The sequence below is a fragment of the Amblyomma americanum genome, chromosome 3 (assembly GCF_052857255.1).
Source record: "Amblyomma americanum isolate KBUSLIRL-KWMA chromosome 3, ASM5285725v1, whole genome shotgun sequence".
NCBI lineage: Eukaryota > Metazoa > Arthropoda > Arachnida > Ixodida > Ixodidae > Amblyomma > Amblyomma americanum.
This window is the reverse complement of record NC_135499.1, coordinates 150474199-150491475: the sequence shown is the minus strand read 5'-3', so window position 1 is coordinate 150491475 and position 17277 is coordinate 150474199. Positions and strand designations below refer to the sequence as shown.

General features: G+C 52.8%; 2 protein-coding genes across 15 annotated transcripts in view; one reads left to right on the top strand and one right to left on the bottom strand.

Annotated features, from left to right (window-relative positions):
- LOC144125168 (uncharacterized) overlaps positions 1-17277 on the bottom strand; it is a 264663-nt gene that overhangs the window by 181554 nt on the left and 65832 nt on the right. The window lies entirely within an intron of this gene.
- LOC144125172 (G-protein coupled receptor Mth2-like) overlaps positions 12945-17277 on the top strand; it is a 63168-nt gene continuing 58835 nt past the window's right edge. The window contains exon 1 of the mRNA XM_077658325.1: positions 12945-13067. The gene's annotated coding sequence lies outside the window, so the exon portion shown is untranslated. The remainder of the gene's footprint in view (positions 13068-17277) is intronic.

Below are 17277 nucleotides of genomic sequence, written 5' to 3'. Positions count from 1 at the left end.
GAGCGCCTTCCGCCGACGTACCGAGAAGTCTGGGCGGCGAGCGAGCAAACAGAAGTGGGAGAGGAGGAAAGGGAAATGAAAACAAAGGGGCCGTCAGTCGGCTTCGCAGAAATCAATCCCCTCCACCGCGCATTAATTCCCAAGCACCCACGAGGGAGGAGGCACGGCGTACTCCTCGCGTGGTGAGCACACATACAGCGCCGCAGGACAATGGGGACAATTCGTTTCTTCCCTCCCCACCGCGTTTTCTCCCCGGCTCTCTAGAGCGACGTCGTGCGCCGGGAGAGGCGTGTGTGAAATGGCGGCGCGCAACTGCTTGATTACATGCTCTCCGCACGGCTTGCCAGCGATCCATCGCGTAGCTGACAACGGAAAGAGGAGTCGATTGTATACGCGAAATGCCCGCGAGCAACAAAGCCGGCAACGAATAGCCTGTCAGACAGATCTCACGAAGGCAACGACGATTAGCTCATCAATGGCGGCTATGAAGCCACAAGAGACACCCCCCCTCCCCCATATCATGACTTCCGCTTGACCACATGCCGGAAAGTGCTGCTAATTAAGCGAGGCTTGTTTTCCAATCAAACGCCCCGTTCCTACAGGTGACACTCTCGCGTTCTTCACGGAAACGAAAAGAGGCAGGTGACACACTACTCGAAATCAAGTGGAAGAAATGCCCTTGGGCAGGATTGCGAAGGCAAGATAACGGATGTTCCTTAAGGGTAAAGGTGTGGATTCCAAGTGAAAGTAAGCGTAGCAGGGGGCGGCAGAAAGTTAAGTGCGCGGATGAGATTAAGAAGTTTGCAGGATAGGGTGTTAATTGGAGAGTATGTGAGAGGCCTTTGCCTTGCAGTGGTAGAAGTCAGGCCGCTGCTGCTGATGATGGTGATGACGATCCCCCCTTAACCTGCTTACACTGCGGACGGTCGCCCGCTACTTTCAAGAGCCGCTCTATTCGGCGATCGCACCACCATTTCAAATGCTATAGGGTAAAACGATTTCGCAGGCTTTACCTGTTTGTTTAGCACATTCGGCCCTTTTACACTTAGCCCCGCCGCGGTGGCTCAGTGGTTAGGGCGCTCGACTACTGATCCGGAGTTCCCGGGTTCGAACCCGACCGCGGCGGCTGCGTTTTTATGGAGGAAAAACGCCAAGGCGCCCGTGTGCTGTGCGATGTCAGTGCACGTTAAAGATCCCCAGGTGGTCGAAATTATTCCGGAGCCCTCCACTACTGCCCCTCTTCTTCCTTTCTTCTTTCACTCCCTCCTTTATCCCTTCCCTTACGGCGCAGTTCAGGTGTCCAACGATATATGAGACAGATACTGCGCCATTTCCTTTCCCCCAGAACCAATATTTACACTCATCGAATTCTAAAACCTCTTCAGTTGCCCTTTAAGGATTTCCGCAAATGGCCAATTATGAGCCGTATTCTGCCAGTGTTTCCGAGAAAGGCTCACGAATATCGGCCCCCTCCCCCATTACTACAAGGTCATGCCCGCTTTGGTAAAAAACCGACGCTCGTGTGCACTCGCGGACAGGGCGCCTCGATGCGCGCTCCCCCTCCGCTACTATAGCGGAGCCCCGTCAACCTCGACGCAGTGCTACATACTGCAGCAGACCTCGCTTGCTGCACTCAACGACCGACTCGACCGGCTAAGGCGCAGTTCACGCGGACAGCACAGTTCAGCTAACCGCATTGAGGGAGGCGTCTGGTACACCCGGTACGCAAGGAGAAAAGAGAAAGGGCGGGAGGGAACGTTCAGAGCAATGAGAACCCCCAGGCTCACAATTGTCCGTTCGCGTAAGAGTTTCTCTCTCTCTCTCTCGTCTTTTCGTCAAGCGCAACGCGACTAGCCCGAAAACCGCAGAGAGAAACCGTCGTCGCTATAGTCGGATACAGCTCAAGTCTGCAGTGAAGCTCCGCCCACATTCAGGACCGCCGCACAGAATTCTTTCACGACAAAAAAAGTAGTCCGTTGTGAAAACTTCTCTTGTCAGCGAAACAAGAAGGCAATCACGAGAAAAAGTTTATAAGGTCTACAATTTTAATAACTGGCTTGTTTAATATAGTCAAACGTTAAAGAGTTGATTACGTTTACTTTCGTGACTGGCTAGCGGAGTAACATAGTACGCCGCGGATCGTGGCCCAGTCTTGAAACGATTCCGGCCTCGAAGAGAGAAAGCTCAGGCACCTGGTTCCTTCGCGGCCGAGTGTGACGGGACGTTGTGAATTTTCTTCTCTCGACAGCGGCGGCGGCACGCATGTAGGGTGCCCCGAACCCTCTCTCTCCCCGATGGAGACGCGCGGTTAGCACCGGATGGCGACGGACCGTCGGGCACGTAGGCGGCCGCCCGGCCAAGCACGTGGCGGGGTGACCGCTGCAAGCAGGCCCCGAGCCACGAGGGTCGATCGGATGCATCCGATACCGGAACGTGCCTGTCCTATCGGAGAAAGGGGCAGCAGCAGCAGCACGTGGCTCTGTTGCGCCAGCGATGTTCAGGCTGGTGTGTCCGCCGCTGAGGGTGGGTTAGCGCCACTCTGAGCATATACTATGGGCCGAAATTCCCAACTCCAACGAATGCGCGAAGGACGTGCTAAGGAGCGAACTTACGGGCAGCTTTTGGAGGGGCCGTGTCATGCGCACAATACATTTCATCACAATGTTTTTACCCCCTCCCTCTCTCCCTCTCACACGCGCGCACACACACACACACACACGCGCACACACACACACACACACACACACACACACACACACACACACACACACACACACACACACACACACACACACACACACACACACACACACACACACACACAAATCTTGGGGTCAATGGTAGCTTTTCCCACAGCGAATTAACCCTCGTGCGGGCGTGTGTATGTGAGTGTGTGTGTGTGTGGCTGGGGGATCGTTCCTCTTTTAAATCCTCCCTTGGTCTGCTCTCGTCGACGTTTGCGGGGACCCGAGCGGCGACTCTCTCAAATTTCGCGGCGGCAACTGTGAACGATGCAGCGAAATCAGCACTATAGAGCTCGGAGGCCCAGGGTCTATAGCCGGGCCTCGAGACGACGGAGCCAAACCAGGCTTGGCTTCGGATAGAGGAGGTGTCACGGAGAAGAGAATGAGAAGTTTGGGATGCTCCTCCTGTCGACGGACACGCGTCGGTCCCGGAGGAACGTGCCGGCCGGTGAAAGCCAGGCGCGCGTGCAAGGCGCGTCGCCCCCCGCCGCCGGTCCAGAGCAATACCACCTAGACTAGACTGGTATTGTCCAGAGACGCCGCGGCGCACGTACAGTACACACCAGCTGCCACTAGGTGGATTGGTCCTCGAGCGAGGTCGCGGTGGGCAGCTCTGCTAAGCTCACGCAATGTGACTCGACCAGCTGGATTATCAGTGCGATATGTCCGATCACGATACAATACGGCTACACTTGCGAACTGCAGCGCTGCCATCTCGCTTAAACTGCTCGCTTTCCGCTCCGCTGCTTACGCGGGAACCACTGGCGCATATCGGTTGCGCTGCGCTGATTTAACGCGGGTCAGCTCACCTCGGCTACGAACTACGGAATGGCAGACAAAATAAAGAAAAAGGAAAACCAAGACGCATGAAAAGGCAGGCCACCTGTAAGTGAATGACAGGCAACGCCGTCCGGATGTCGGCATTCAGCCAAGCAAAGTCAACGGCACGAAAGCGAACCGCGGATGTATGACCCACTCCGTATCAGAGGTCGTGACTCGTGCACGAAGGCCCTTTACGCACGGGAGACGAGCGAAAGTCCGTTTTAAGGCCGGCCCACGTGGAGCCAACTTGAACGACGAACTTCGTGCGACCAGCGCGGCGGAACGCCGGCGTGCCGTCGCCGCTATGATTTCAGTAAGATGTTGAAAAAAAATAAAACAGCTTTGCATCAGGCCATACGATTTATTCAACGGCAGCAAAGAGGACGAATTATTTTTCAGCTTTAAGGTTGATTTGACAATGTTCGTCCTTTTTCATCGGAACGCGTAGACTGGAGGACGTGGAGAAATCACCTGGGCTGCCCACACTGTGCCATGCATGTAATCTTTGTGTTGAAGAATACTGGTCGCATCTGGACAGCTGCGATCATCATCATCATCATCATCATCATCATTTATTAACCCTTAAGGGTCCCGTCAGGGACATTACATAAGGGGGGGGGGGTGCTACAGGGGTGTTCAGCCGTCATACATGAATATAAATAGAATGAATATAAATATAGAAGGAATATAAAAATACAGAAAAATATAGAAAATATAGAATAGAAAAAAAGAACAAGACGAAAAAAGACAGAAGTAACAAATTCAAATAATCACGTCATGACAGAGTGTAGCAGAAATATAAACAAAAACAAATTGCAACTTTGGAAGTAGCACAGGATGGTCAGTTAGCAGGGCTTGGAAGCTGGCATAGGGTGAAGGAAAAAATTTGTCGTTGAGATGGTCGATTAGGAGCTGTCTGAATCTGGAAGGATTAGTCTCAATGACAATGTGTTCGGGGAGGTTATTCCAGCTTTCTATAGCACTGGGAAGGAAAGATTTATTGAAATAATTGGTGGAGCCGTGCAAACGCTGTATGCTTAAGGAGTTAAATAAACGACGAGATGATCGTACCGGAGCTCGTAGAAGGTTATCTCGAAGTGCTGGAAAGTTAAAGTACAGTTTGTGAAAAAGACAAAGAATTGAAGTTTTCCTGCGAAAGGCTAATGACTTGATGCCGAGAGATGATTTCAACGCTGTGATGCTGAGCTGAGATTTATACTGTGAGGTGATGAAGCGTGCTGCCCGATTCTGGATGGCTTCGAGTGAATCTATCAAGTAGGCTTGGTGAGGACTCCATATTGTTGAGGCGTATTCTAGTTTAGTTCGAATGTACGTTTCATATGCTAGTTGTCTGGTGGCTGCGGTGGACATGGAAATCAATTTATCATTGTACGCGATGCCCTTTGTACACGAGCCAAAAACGGCGCGCGGAAGTCAAGACACGGTCGCGCCCTGACTGGTCCGTGCTGACAAACCGCACTGGCCGCTTCCGGCGAGAGGCTGACCGCCGAGCGAACATGCATCTAGCCCGGCTTGATCGGCGGCGGTCAGCCGCCGGACGGACGCCGCTGGGCGGCCGATCGCCACTTTTAAGGCGAACGCCTTTAATGGCTCACACTCGCGGCCATGGATCTGTCCGGCGTCCGTTACATCCAGCAGCTAACTAGTCGTAACTAATACTAGCCATTGCTAAATAGCCACCTGAGACGATTAAGCAACTGTTAATCAATAGTAAGTCATTATTGATTTATTAGCAGTCATTGGTCAATTAGCCATATATTGTGGTTAACGACTAATTAGCACTTTATTAGTGTTTAGTTAATTGAATGTTGACTAGTAGTTAGTAGTTAATTAACCATAAATGAGCAGTTCCCAAAGTCAGCAACAGCAGCAGCCAAAGTCGCGCAGAAAGGCTTTCGCGTAGCGCACTTTAGACCGCCAAAGTGGCCCCCGAAATTTTCCGCAGAAAAATCGCTCCATGTGGGTCGGCCTTTACGCGTCTGCCGCAGCATCGCAGAGATGGGCAGCACTGCAACGAGAAGACGACCGCTTTTCTTGCCGCGTTCTCGCCCCAACTTCCGCGCACGAATACCACGCTCTCCGAGAGACGAACGATGGAGTATATATAGTGTCTTTGGGTCTTTAGTCGCGTATAATCTTATCGCTGAACGTTATAAGCCGAAAAGGTCGCGTATGTACGGACAAGAGGAATTAATAATCGATGAGGAGAGACAAATAACAGCCCGTCAAATGACGGCAAAAATAAACATCGTAGAGCTCTGGGAGGAACACAAGCCAGATCCTGTCGCATGCGCCAACTTGCCCGAACGCTGCTCAATCAAGAGCTCGTCCCCCGTAAAACAATGGGGGGGGGGGGGGGGAACGACTGTACAGCCGCGACAAACACGCACAAAAAGGAAACAGTGGGACGGGTGTATACAGCGCGTTCATAATTACGGACACCCAAAGAGGCGGACTCTGGCCACCGTGCAAGAAGAAGGGAATTGCTTCATTCCGAGCCATCTAGTTAGTATACACTATATCCGCCGATCGCGACAGGAAGTGAGACGAAGTCGCGACTGCAAGGCCGCCGGCCTCGAGGCATTCGTGCACGGGAACGCGCACTATCGATCAGATCGCGGGAACGGTGTTACACCTTCACCCTCGAGCACAGCTTAATAAATACACACCGCGGCGCCGGCGTTTACCCCTTCGTCCGTAGCCTCTGCTTCGCCCCGCAAACACTGGCGCCATGCGCAGCCAAGCACGCGTTCAAACTCTCTGCGACTGTCGACGAACGAATACGATATCGTGTATCCATCGCGATCAAAACATTACGGGACGCATGTTCACGCAAAAAATGCTTACTGGGCCATTATACTACCTCGCGACCCGTGCTGTCGCCTGGTGTTGTTACCATCGAATAAAGTTGCACGCCGCCTCACACCTTGACTCGTTTCAGGTGACTGGACTGCCTGACTGCGCCGAAATTTTTTTCCCCTCACACTTGAGTCACGTAAAGTTTTGAAAACGGGACAGTATACATATATACGATTCTTCAATGATTGTAAACAAGCCGAATGCATGCAGAACACTTTTCAAGGTATTTTTTTCTTTCCTTTTTTTTTTCTCTGAGACAACAGCGATCGGCGTGCCCTGCACATTGTCGAATTCGCAAAAATTTTGAGGGAAAGAACTGCACAGCTTTCTCTCAGCATCCGGCACGCGTCGCTGTGCGTGAGCGCTATAAATGTTCGCGTACAAGGCTTCATCGTCATCACGTGTAGCGCGGGACAAAAGCCTCTCTCTCTGACATCCAATACTGGCCCTGTACTACACACCACCGACTTATCCGGGCAGCAACTTCCGCGACCTCGTCTCGCCAGCTGCGTACACTACAGTCCGGGGCGAACGTTTAAATTTTCCCGGAATCCACTTCGCAGTCGAGGCGTGCACGTCTGGACTGGTTATAAGACGACACTAAAATGTATACGTACAGCAAAGCTTCCAACCGCTACCCAAGGTAAGGACCTGCCGCCGCTGTGCACGAATTCGCTGCACACAGAATCTGAGTTCTTCGTTTTTCAGCCTATATTTACGTATTACCGCGTCCTGCCCGCGTCCGTCTACTGCTCTCGATTGGCACTAGCACATCACTAACTATATAGTATGATACAAGTCAGGGAGGCAGCGGCAAATGCCAATCCACTACCGTCTCGCAATGTGTTCGACATACGACGAATGATGCGCGCGGTATATAGCGTATCCAGCGCCGCTTCCTTGATTCTCCCTCCAAGCCGAACTGACCTTAATCAAAATGCGCCGAGGCCGCGCGGGCAAGACGGAAGCGAGCACTACAGAGATAACTGCACGGCGAGACACCCCCCACGGGGGCCACCGCTACAGCGTACCACGTAAACACAAACACACACACGCACACTTCCCTCCTCGAGGCTCCGCGCGATCTGCTAGCGCGCACATGAGCAGAGAGAAAGGCAGAGAGAGAGAGGCTGCGTGCGGTTATACACATTACATTATAGCGCAACCTTCCGCAATGCATTACGAAGCGGCATATGGCATAAGCCGCCGCGCGGTGCGCGCGATAATTGTGCCTCACCAGCGCCGCTTTATCCGCCTCTTATATGCACGCGACACGCGAAAGACAGGCGGGGGGGGGGGGGGGGGGGGGGAGCCGATTGCGCAACACACGGCGCGAAGGCTGCACTATAGCTACAGCGACGACCTCATGCCCAGTTCGTGCACGCTGGGAGAAGAATAATCCTACGGCGAGTGTGCACGGTATACATAAATATATAATATGTGTGTGCGTGCAGGTACACGCACGCGCGCACATGCCCCACACGCACGTGGTTCCGCCTCTATTCGAGGGAAACAATGCGAGCGCTGCACAGCTCCCGATATGAGAGAGAAACGCACACGTCCAGTGCCTGCCCCTATACAGCATACTGTGCGCCATGAGGAAAGACACGCTCACGACCATGAGGCGCTGCGTGCGAGGCTAGCACGGGCGAGCTGCCCTTTCGGCCAGGATAGCTGTCCGGCAGCAAGCATACTTGTATGGGAGGGCACATGTACGAAGGTACGCGACCCTTCGCCTTGGTTTCCTCTCTCCCTCTTTCAAACTAGTCTTTGTCTCACAGGACGGCCAGCAACGCGGCCTCTCGTGAGCTGCACCGTCGTCTCGACCCCGCCCAGGGTCGCCGTGAGTCTGCGCGCTGTTCCGGCTTAAAAAGAGGGCAGCTTAGAAAATAAGCGCTTTATTTCGAGCGCAAAAGCTTACCTTACAATGAACGCTCCGATCGCCTTACGAGTGTCCTGCGACCGGCTATTTTCTTTGAAAACCGGACGAAGGCTAATATAGCGCACACAGTTGTTACTTTTTTTTTAGTGAAATATGCACCCAGAGAGGTCGACAACACTGACCAACATGTCATAGGGTGGCTATCCATTCTTGGTGTCGTCGCAAAGACGGAAGGAGGGGGTCTAACTCAAGAATAAAGCGTCAAATGGGTCCCGCTACCTCACACCCTCGAAGGAGGTCCTACAACCAGTTTCGTACTCCACCAATCGTCACGGCGTCGCGGTCACCCACCTTACACCACTAGCGTGGAATCACCATGCAATGGCCAGCAAGTGCAAACGCCGTGACAACAGGTGGGTCGACGCATCTGGTTGGAGGGCCTCCTTCGACGCTTCGTTCTGGAGTTGTATCCGGAGGTGAGGTGGCACTGTCGCCAGGATTTAGTGGGGAGGGGAGCGAATTTTCTTTCGTAACATTCGATAACACATGCGGCGTCCATCGCCGCCGCACCTCGCTAGTCGCTCGCTCACATTTATCAACATCAGAGCATACTCCCTCGGTGTAGCAGGAAGAGTCTCTGGGAAGGCATTTCGCTCCTCGACGGTCTGCGCATACATACGAGGAAATGGCGAACATAGAGCCGCCGAAGGCGGTGCATGGGCGCCCTGCCTTACGCCTTCAAAAAGAGGGGGTAATCTCCAAACAAGCGAATAAACAAAAGTGATATATATGCGCAAGACACGATACGGCTGGCGGCGACCCAGACTGGCACGAACAAACCGCGCGGTACGAGGCAACGAATAAACTCAGAACCCGCATTTCTTGCACGCTTTTTCCTCCGTCGCAAAGCCTGTCGGTTTCGCTCCCACGAATATAAACAAAAACGCACACGCTGCTAAGGGTATACGGCTGCGAGAAGCCAACCCAACACCACGCTCGCGCGAGCCAGCTATAAGCGGGTATGCAGCCTGCACGAGTTGCGCCCAGCGATTACCATAACACATATGAGCAGAAAACAGGGGATTATGCAAGCGAGCGGAGAAAGGAAGAGAGCATCGCGCGCGTTCACGGCAGCGGCGAGGGTGCGGCGGTATACAGCCAGGAAGGGAGCTACGTACGGCGCTTCCTCAACGTCCGATACCGATCGCTGTTAAAAGACCCCTGCTTGTGAAACAAGAAGCTGCGCTGACGACGTGCCTGATGAATTACAGAAACCGAGCCTCTCGACCTATATGCGTACAGGCCACCCGGGCACTTGCTGGTGAGCTGCAATGCCGAAATGGAGCGCACGCCTACCAGGAATCCCGGATGAACGACGCTCTAGAATGACAATTAAACGCACACACACACACACACACACACACACACACACACACACACACACACACACACACACACACACACACACACACACACACACACACACACGCACGCACGCACGCACACACACACACACACACACACACACACACACACACACACACACACACACACACACACACACAAGGTGTGTCGTTGATGTTAAAGGTGCACTAAAGAGGAATCTGAACTCGTCTTTTTAGCGCGGGAACTCTTATCTACACTTTCAGGCCATTCTTAGAAACTTCGAATTATTGTCCTGTGCGGCCGATTGCCCTAATTTGAGCGGATTAACCGTCCCGGCTCCCGCCTATTTTTTGAACTCAACGCGGTAAGTAGGCGGAATCAACCAACGCGTGGAGTGCCTTTCAGCCAGTACAATGGCGGCTTCGCTTTTGCTTTCATTTTGTTTTTTTAGGTTTCTGTGCATAAACAGTTTCAGTCACAGACAATACAGCCGCAAATTAGGCCCACGGAAATAAGAGTCCACGTGGACTCTTTGATTTACGTATCACTCCGCCGATGGCAGAGCGGCAAGCCGCCACGGGACTGGCTGACGCGTTGGTTAATTGACTCCTCCTACCTACCACGTTGAGTTTAAGAAAAGGCGGGTGCCGGGACGTTTAGTCCGTTTAAATTAGGGCATTCGGGCGCACAGGAGAATAATTCGCAGTTTCTAAGAATGTCCGGAACGTGTAGATAGAGTTCCCGCGGTAAAAAGACGAGTTCATATTGCTCTTTAGTGCACCTTTAAGGACACTGAGCGACACTTGAAAGAAACGGGAGCAGCGAGTGCGGCAGATACCGGCGCAACCCGACAACGCCGAGACAAAATACACGCGCGTTCACTGCAAGCGCTCGCTACACGATGTGTACAGAGACCTACCTTGAAACTGCTACGTACACATGCCGTCACGGCCTGTGTGAAGTAAAAAAAGGCGAGTACATTTCTGCACCTCGGGTCCGGCGTTCAACACCCTCCCGCGATGCAGATCAAGCTTTTAATTATGTACGCAGCTCGTTCGTGAACGCTGCGTCATTGAGTGTTGCCCAATACCAAGTGGATCAGTATCTACATACGCGGGCTAACAAAGCCACGCAATAGAGACCTCGTAAAACCATCAGCCAGAAGAGGTAACCGATCGTCAGGAACCAGTTTACTGATATTATTAGTAGTAGTAGTACTTACAATGCATTTATTCGGCCAAAATTTAAAGGCTGAGCATATCGACCGCCTGGGCAACCTGTCGACGCTGTTCTTCCACTTAAGCGCCATGCCAGTCGAGCCGGGTGATGGTGGAGAGTGGAGGGGAGAATAGAAACTCTACTGCTGAGAAGCCGGGAAAAACGCAATGGGACAGGTCCGCACAGCTAGGCACAGGGTTATATTCGCTACAACTACTCCGGGGCACCGAGAAGGCATATTTCTGGGTGAAACACTGCGACTTAAACCAACGCTTAACTGGCCGAATGTCAAAACGCAATTTATATTCTTTTATTTCCACGCTGCCCGGCATCAGAGAGAGAGAGAGCTCCGCGTCCGGGCGAACTTACGCAAACTTTCTAGCTCAAATATGAGCGCGCAGAGAGGTGCACGTTAATTACGGTAAGCGCGGGGGATTCTCGAAAGCCGTACGGTATCATGGCTTTGCGTAAGTAAAAATAGAAAAGAAAACGCGGAGGCCTGCTACACGACCAGTCATATAGGAAGGGATACCGCCAGCTTATAGCGTGTGTACCACAAGATATGTGCCCGTAAACACAAGCGCGAGCTTTCGTACACAGAAAAAAATGCACAATGAACGACGTATTTTTGAGTCGAACTCGCGTCCTTCGTGCGATCGCTCACGTCCGCGATGTTGTCGCTATAGGCAATGCGCGTTGTTTTCCCACGCTGAATACACACAGGCGTTCCCGAGCTTGGTTGTATGTGACTGGGGTTACGGATGCCGTATTTGGCTGCCCTCTAGGGGAAACACTGCACAGCACCCGGGAGAAGGGATCGGGAATAGGGTGGGGAGGGAGGGTTGGGAATTGGATCGCGCCATTCCATGCACAGAGTGCTCTCTCAGATAGCAGGGAGCATATGCTCGCCACGCTCACAACCAAAACCCAGCGAGTGGTACGTCGCGCCAGTAAAATAGCAAATACCACTACCGTACGCTCGCACGACAGAATGTCTGGTGCAACGCATCACGGTCACGTTGTACACATCTCGTACGGTTTTGAAGCGAACAGTCGCACTACGCTAGGTAAAGTAGTCGTCGCGTAGGCCGGAGAATAACCTTGAACGACCTTTAGCCCAACCACGTTAGCCGTGTACGACCATATGTGGTACAGTTATGGTGCCGAAACCTTGACCCATGATCTTTAGTTGACCTTCGGGTTAACCTGCTTGAGAGCATCCGATGGGGTGATATGAAGCCACGTGATGACATCCGATGGGAGTGTGTCGTAAGGCCATATGTGATACAACGTGATAGCCACGCGTGGTCGTGTGGGTATATATAGAACGGCAGTCGCGAGCGTGTAGCGGAGCTGCCGTGGACGAGCCTCAGACTCTTAGAAAGCGTCCTTGCTTTTCGCTGAATCTTAGGGTTAGACAAGTTAAGCCAGTGCCTTTTTTTTTTTTCGCATGAAACATGCCCTCCGTCGTAGTGCAGCCCTCCCCTGCCTGCAAAGCTGCGCCCCGCACCCCAGCGACGTCTATACAGCCATAAGAGGAAGCTCCCTGTAATCATGTACACAGTGAACTGGAATCACAAAGTACACGTTGATTCGAAGAAAAAAAAAGAAAAAGCGAATAAAATAAAACAAAGGAACTATAACTACAATGATCAGCATCCCAGTTTTGCAGCAGATCAACTTGTGCGAATATGCGCTCATGGCACTGCTGACACCGAGGCGCTTTCGAACACAGCCAGTCTGCTTCGGCCGGCCGCGTATAGTCCACAGGAACAGGATGGGTAGCGGCACAGATGCCGTCCGTCCCGCGACCCGAGCCAATCAGATAGGGAACCCAATAGACGCACCCGCCGTGACGTCGCGCGGCGCCGGCGACCGATGATACACGCTATCAGAGGCGACATTCCGCGGCAGTGGTGGTGTGCCTGTGTGCGCGGATTCGCAGGCTTTCCTACCCAAGCTGGGAGTAAAGCGCGTGCAATACGTGCGCGCTGCGCGCATGCGAGGCGGATGGCTGAGCCATGGCTGGACTGCAGGACCCGCATGCATACGCGCAAAGTGTGACGCCATGCAACGCTGCAGACTCGACGGAGTGAACAGGTTCACTGGTAACATCGCCGCTTGAGCAACTACGGGTGAGTGGAGAACCATTCTAACCTAACGACCGTTCTCATTTTCGGCACGGGCTAAACGTAGTACTTGGGCGCAACTGCTGACGAATTGAACGGGGTTAACGACCTTGCTGGGGCACAGTGTGACTGTCAAGTTCTGCGACGAGTTAGTGTTGTGCACGATTCTCCGCATTTCCACGAAAAACTATGAACAGCGCCCCCTGTACGCTTTCAACAGCATGGGTATGCCTCTGCCTTGCTGGAAAGCAATCCACAAACACTGTGCGAAGGAGGCAGCTGCTCCGGTGAGACGAGGACGCACAGTGCGTTCAGTACATACGCCACAACCGAAGAACGGACCGATTAATAACCGGTTGACAGCAGAAGTAAGTAATTCCGTTCACAACGCCTGACGCCGGGCTCGCGCAGGCTCCGAAGAATCACGCACGCGCGCAAAACGGTCCTCCTCGCGACACAACACACGGATCACATTTCAAGCACATTATTCCATTCGACGCCCAAGAATCTTCGCGGGGTCGAGTACATTTGGCCTCTTTTATCTCAAGCTTTTGTTTAGAACGTGTCAAAAATCCCCACCGGCCCTTTTCTATAAAATTGTTTCGCCGATGAAGGAGAAAGGTAAAATGAAAGCAAATAGTAAAAAAAAAAAGGTTTTAAGCGAGTAGACCTGCGAAAGCATGTGTCTATAGCCTGGTTGGCTCATGGTTTTGCATTGCTGGGTCATCGGCACGTCTGGCGACGATATTAGTTCGATAGTAGTTATTAGCTGATGACGACAACGTGCAGTGCACAGAGCGAGTGTCTGCTGCAGTTTGAACACGGGGCGTGATCGGCTGTGGCGATGCCATAGCGATCTCGTGCAGTTGGCAGTGAAGAGCTGATCTGCTCGCCCCGCCGCGGGTTCAAAACCCAGTTGCGCCAAAATTTCTTTATTTATGGTTTGACCAAGGTCACCCTCAAGGACAAGCTTTACACAAACTCCGTGAGCCGGTTATACCTCGTGAAGTAGTGCTTTTGCGAGCGCGCGCGGAATGTTCAAAGGGAAAGCTTTCGTACGCCCGAGTACACGAAAACAGGCGCACTGCCCTAAGGTCAAAGAAACCCGCAGAAATGAAAGAAACGGGCGTGCTTCATGGCACGTCGGACATCCGTCACGTTGCTGGCATCCCCATCATGAGTTCGAACACGTCAACACGTTGCCGCGGCTAAGCCCAAAAGAAAAAGAAAATAGGGGGGACTGTAATGACAGAACCGAAGAATCAATGCCACGAGAAACATACAAAGGCCTGACGACCTCGGTGGCTGTGATGTATAGCGGAGAGCATACAAGCTCACCAGTGCCGGCTTCCACAGACACACACTACACGCAACGCATCAAAGTCTCTGAGCTGGCAAACACACACACACACAGATGCTGAGGAGCGAACTGCGATCCGCTCTGAAAGACAAGGCGCGATAAGCTGGACGATACCGCTTCTCATCAGAGCGCACACACTCTTGCAGATCACCGCGCGCGATACACAGCCCGCGGTTGGCCGTCGAACTCGTCCGCGCGGCGGCCAAGAGAGAGATGGCCATCTCCACAACTGGTACGGTCCTGTGCTTCTTCATCTCGCGTCACGTAAGGAAGCCTAACACAGCAAGAACGGAGGGCGAAGGGTTACCCTGGACCGCAGTCGTGGTGGAGCGGGAGGGCAGGCTTGTCGGTCAGTCGCGCCAGTGCTCGTCCCCAGCGCGTGCACTCGCCAGGCAGGCGCAGTCGATAAGCGGCCGACCGGCGAAGGTTACGCATCGCGTTTGAGGTCGTCGATACTATTATAAGAAGTAACAGGAGGGGGGCATAGCGCCGACCGGCCTCTGTAAAACGTGGTCGGCGCCACGTTGGGCGCCCTGCTGGTCACGGATTCAAGCCTCTCTCGGAATTAAGGCAGCGTGGCTGTTCGCGAACTGGCCTTGGGAATTCACTGCGAGGAACGGAAAGCGTGGGATCGCCCGAAATGTGTCCCGTGCCAGCACAGTGCGTAAAGTAGTCCCACAAGCAGAAGACCAATGACAAAATATAAACTCTAAACACTAACTGAACGACTGGCACGAGGAACCTCAAATCACCGGTATTCGCGGACCACGACTCGCACCCGAGAGACAAGGCTACGCGCATCTTTCAATGGCGCTTGAAAAGGGACAAATTTACTTCGTGGCCGAAGCGTATACACATACCGCGAGCACGGCACACTGCGACCGTGACAATCCGCATATAAAGCGGCGCGAACGCGACGGCTCTATACACTGCAGCAGAAGAAATATCCTTCTAGGGCGTGCATGCACACCGCGTCGTGCGAAGCGCCGTTTTTCGGGGCAATCGTGGCGGGGTCTCTACGTGGTTTCCGAGCTTTTTGTCTGGCTCGAATGAGTCTCCGCCTGGACAAGGATGTCTGAACGCGGAGCTATTCGCCGGCTACCCGGCTCACACCTTCGGCTTTCGTACAGCGGCTTTCCGCGCAATTAGCGGACACGAGGCGCGACTGCGCTGCAGGCATCGGCTGGCGCGTCCTCACATTCGCCCCAACGTTCATGCTCGCACAGCTGCGAGACGGCCGCGAAAAGCTTCCTGCACGCCGAGTCACGTACACGGCCGTAGGATTTGCTACAGCGATGCTCCAGCGGAGACGGTGCCGACCCATTGCCTTACGCATATACTAATACCACCGAGGTGCCAGCGATACCGAAGGCACGAAGCCAGCCGCCGCAGCGCAGACCCGCAAAGTTACGGAAAGCCAGGCCGGCGTAAGTGACTGCGCTCAACGGACCCCGCTACAAAGTTGTCCGAGTCGCACTGAACATGCAATACCCTGGCACAATCACGAGCGCTCACTCAGGCTCACGCATACAAATTTGCTCACTTATGAGTTCACTGGAACTCATGAACCCAAACTCATCTCGACTCACAAGACTCGTTGTACAACTCGCGACTAACTTTGATGCACGACCAATCTGGGCTCACTCGCTCATTTCGACTCACGACCCATCTGGACTCATTCGTTTCTTCAACCCGGGATTCATTTGGGCTCACTCACTCGTTCCTAGTGAACACACGCTGAAGCGCCCAAGTGACCCCCCCCCCCCCCCCCCCCCGAGCCGACCGAGACGCGCGCGAGGCGCACGAACAATCTAGAATCATGCATATTTTACTAAAAACAAGCTATACGGTGAAAATGTTCCTCTTGGACACGGAATCGCACGAAATGCACTCTTTTTTTTTTCTTAATTTCGCGCAGGAAACGTGAGGAGGTATGAGATGCCGATTACTGTATAGATAGACTCCACGCGCTTTAAATAGAGGTTCTTTTTTTTTTGTTCCGCGAGTGTGAAGCTGTGTATAAGGCGTGTGCGCGTCCAATGCGAAGACGGCATACAAATCGCTGCGACAAAGGGCTCTTGGGCCGCGGTTGCGCGACTTCCATACTCCAAAGATGGGTTTCACGAGATGCGCAGCTTGTCGTTCACTTCATTGTCCCACGCAGCGTGTCATTTATATTTAAATTTACACAGTACAAAACGTCATGCAATCTCCACAGGGCATGTTTACTTTTGGCGTTACCGCCGCAAACTTGTGCCCTCCATATGATGCGTCAGCTCTCTTGTTACTGCTCGTACATTGTGACGATCTCTCCTATTAAGTACTCAACTGTACTTCTATATAGTGCAGCGCTGTGAGTCTATACACAGGTTCAGGGAACCGGTCTGCAGATCGCTGTTTTTGACGTCCTCATCCGTTTTTTTTTTTCCAACCATACAGAGAGAGCATAAAAATCGAGGTCGAAAACTGATGCTTACTGGGTCAGTCTCAGTCTCACGCTGTGAAGCGTCTTTTTTGAGTCGCCTGTACTAAATTCATAGCACTCATCAAATTTATTCCTTCGGTAACGCCGCCTGTTTTTGTGGTTTTTGCTTTTTCTGCAAACGCGCGCTAATGTGAAGTCGCACATAGCGGGAGTTAAGGCTTAAACAGCAGCTGAAATGACAAGTGTCTCCCGACACAGCGAGAAATGCCTTCCATATCGACAAAAACATCTCGGCTGTCTTCAGAGCGTACATGTACGATAACGACGATGAACTTCGCGAAGCCCGCGTCGTCATCAAAGGGAGAAACGGGTAAACCGGACCATGAGATATACCGTCAAGTTGCAGGGGTTTCGAAACGTCAGCGACGCGA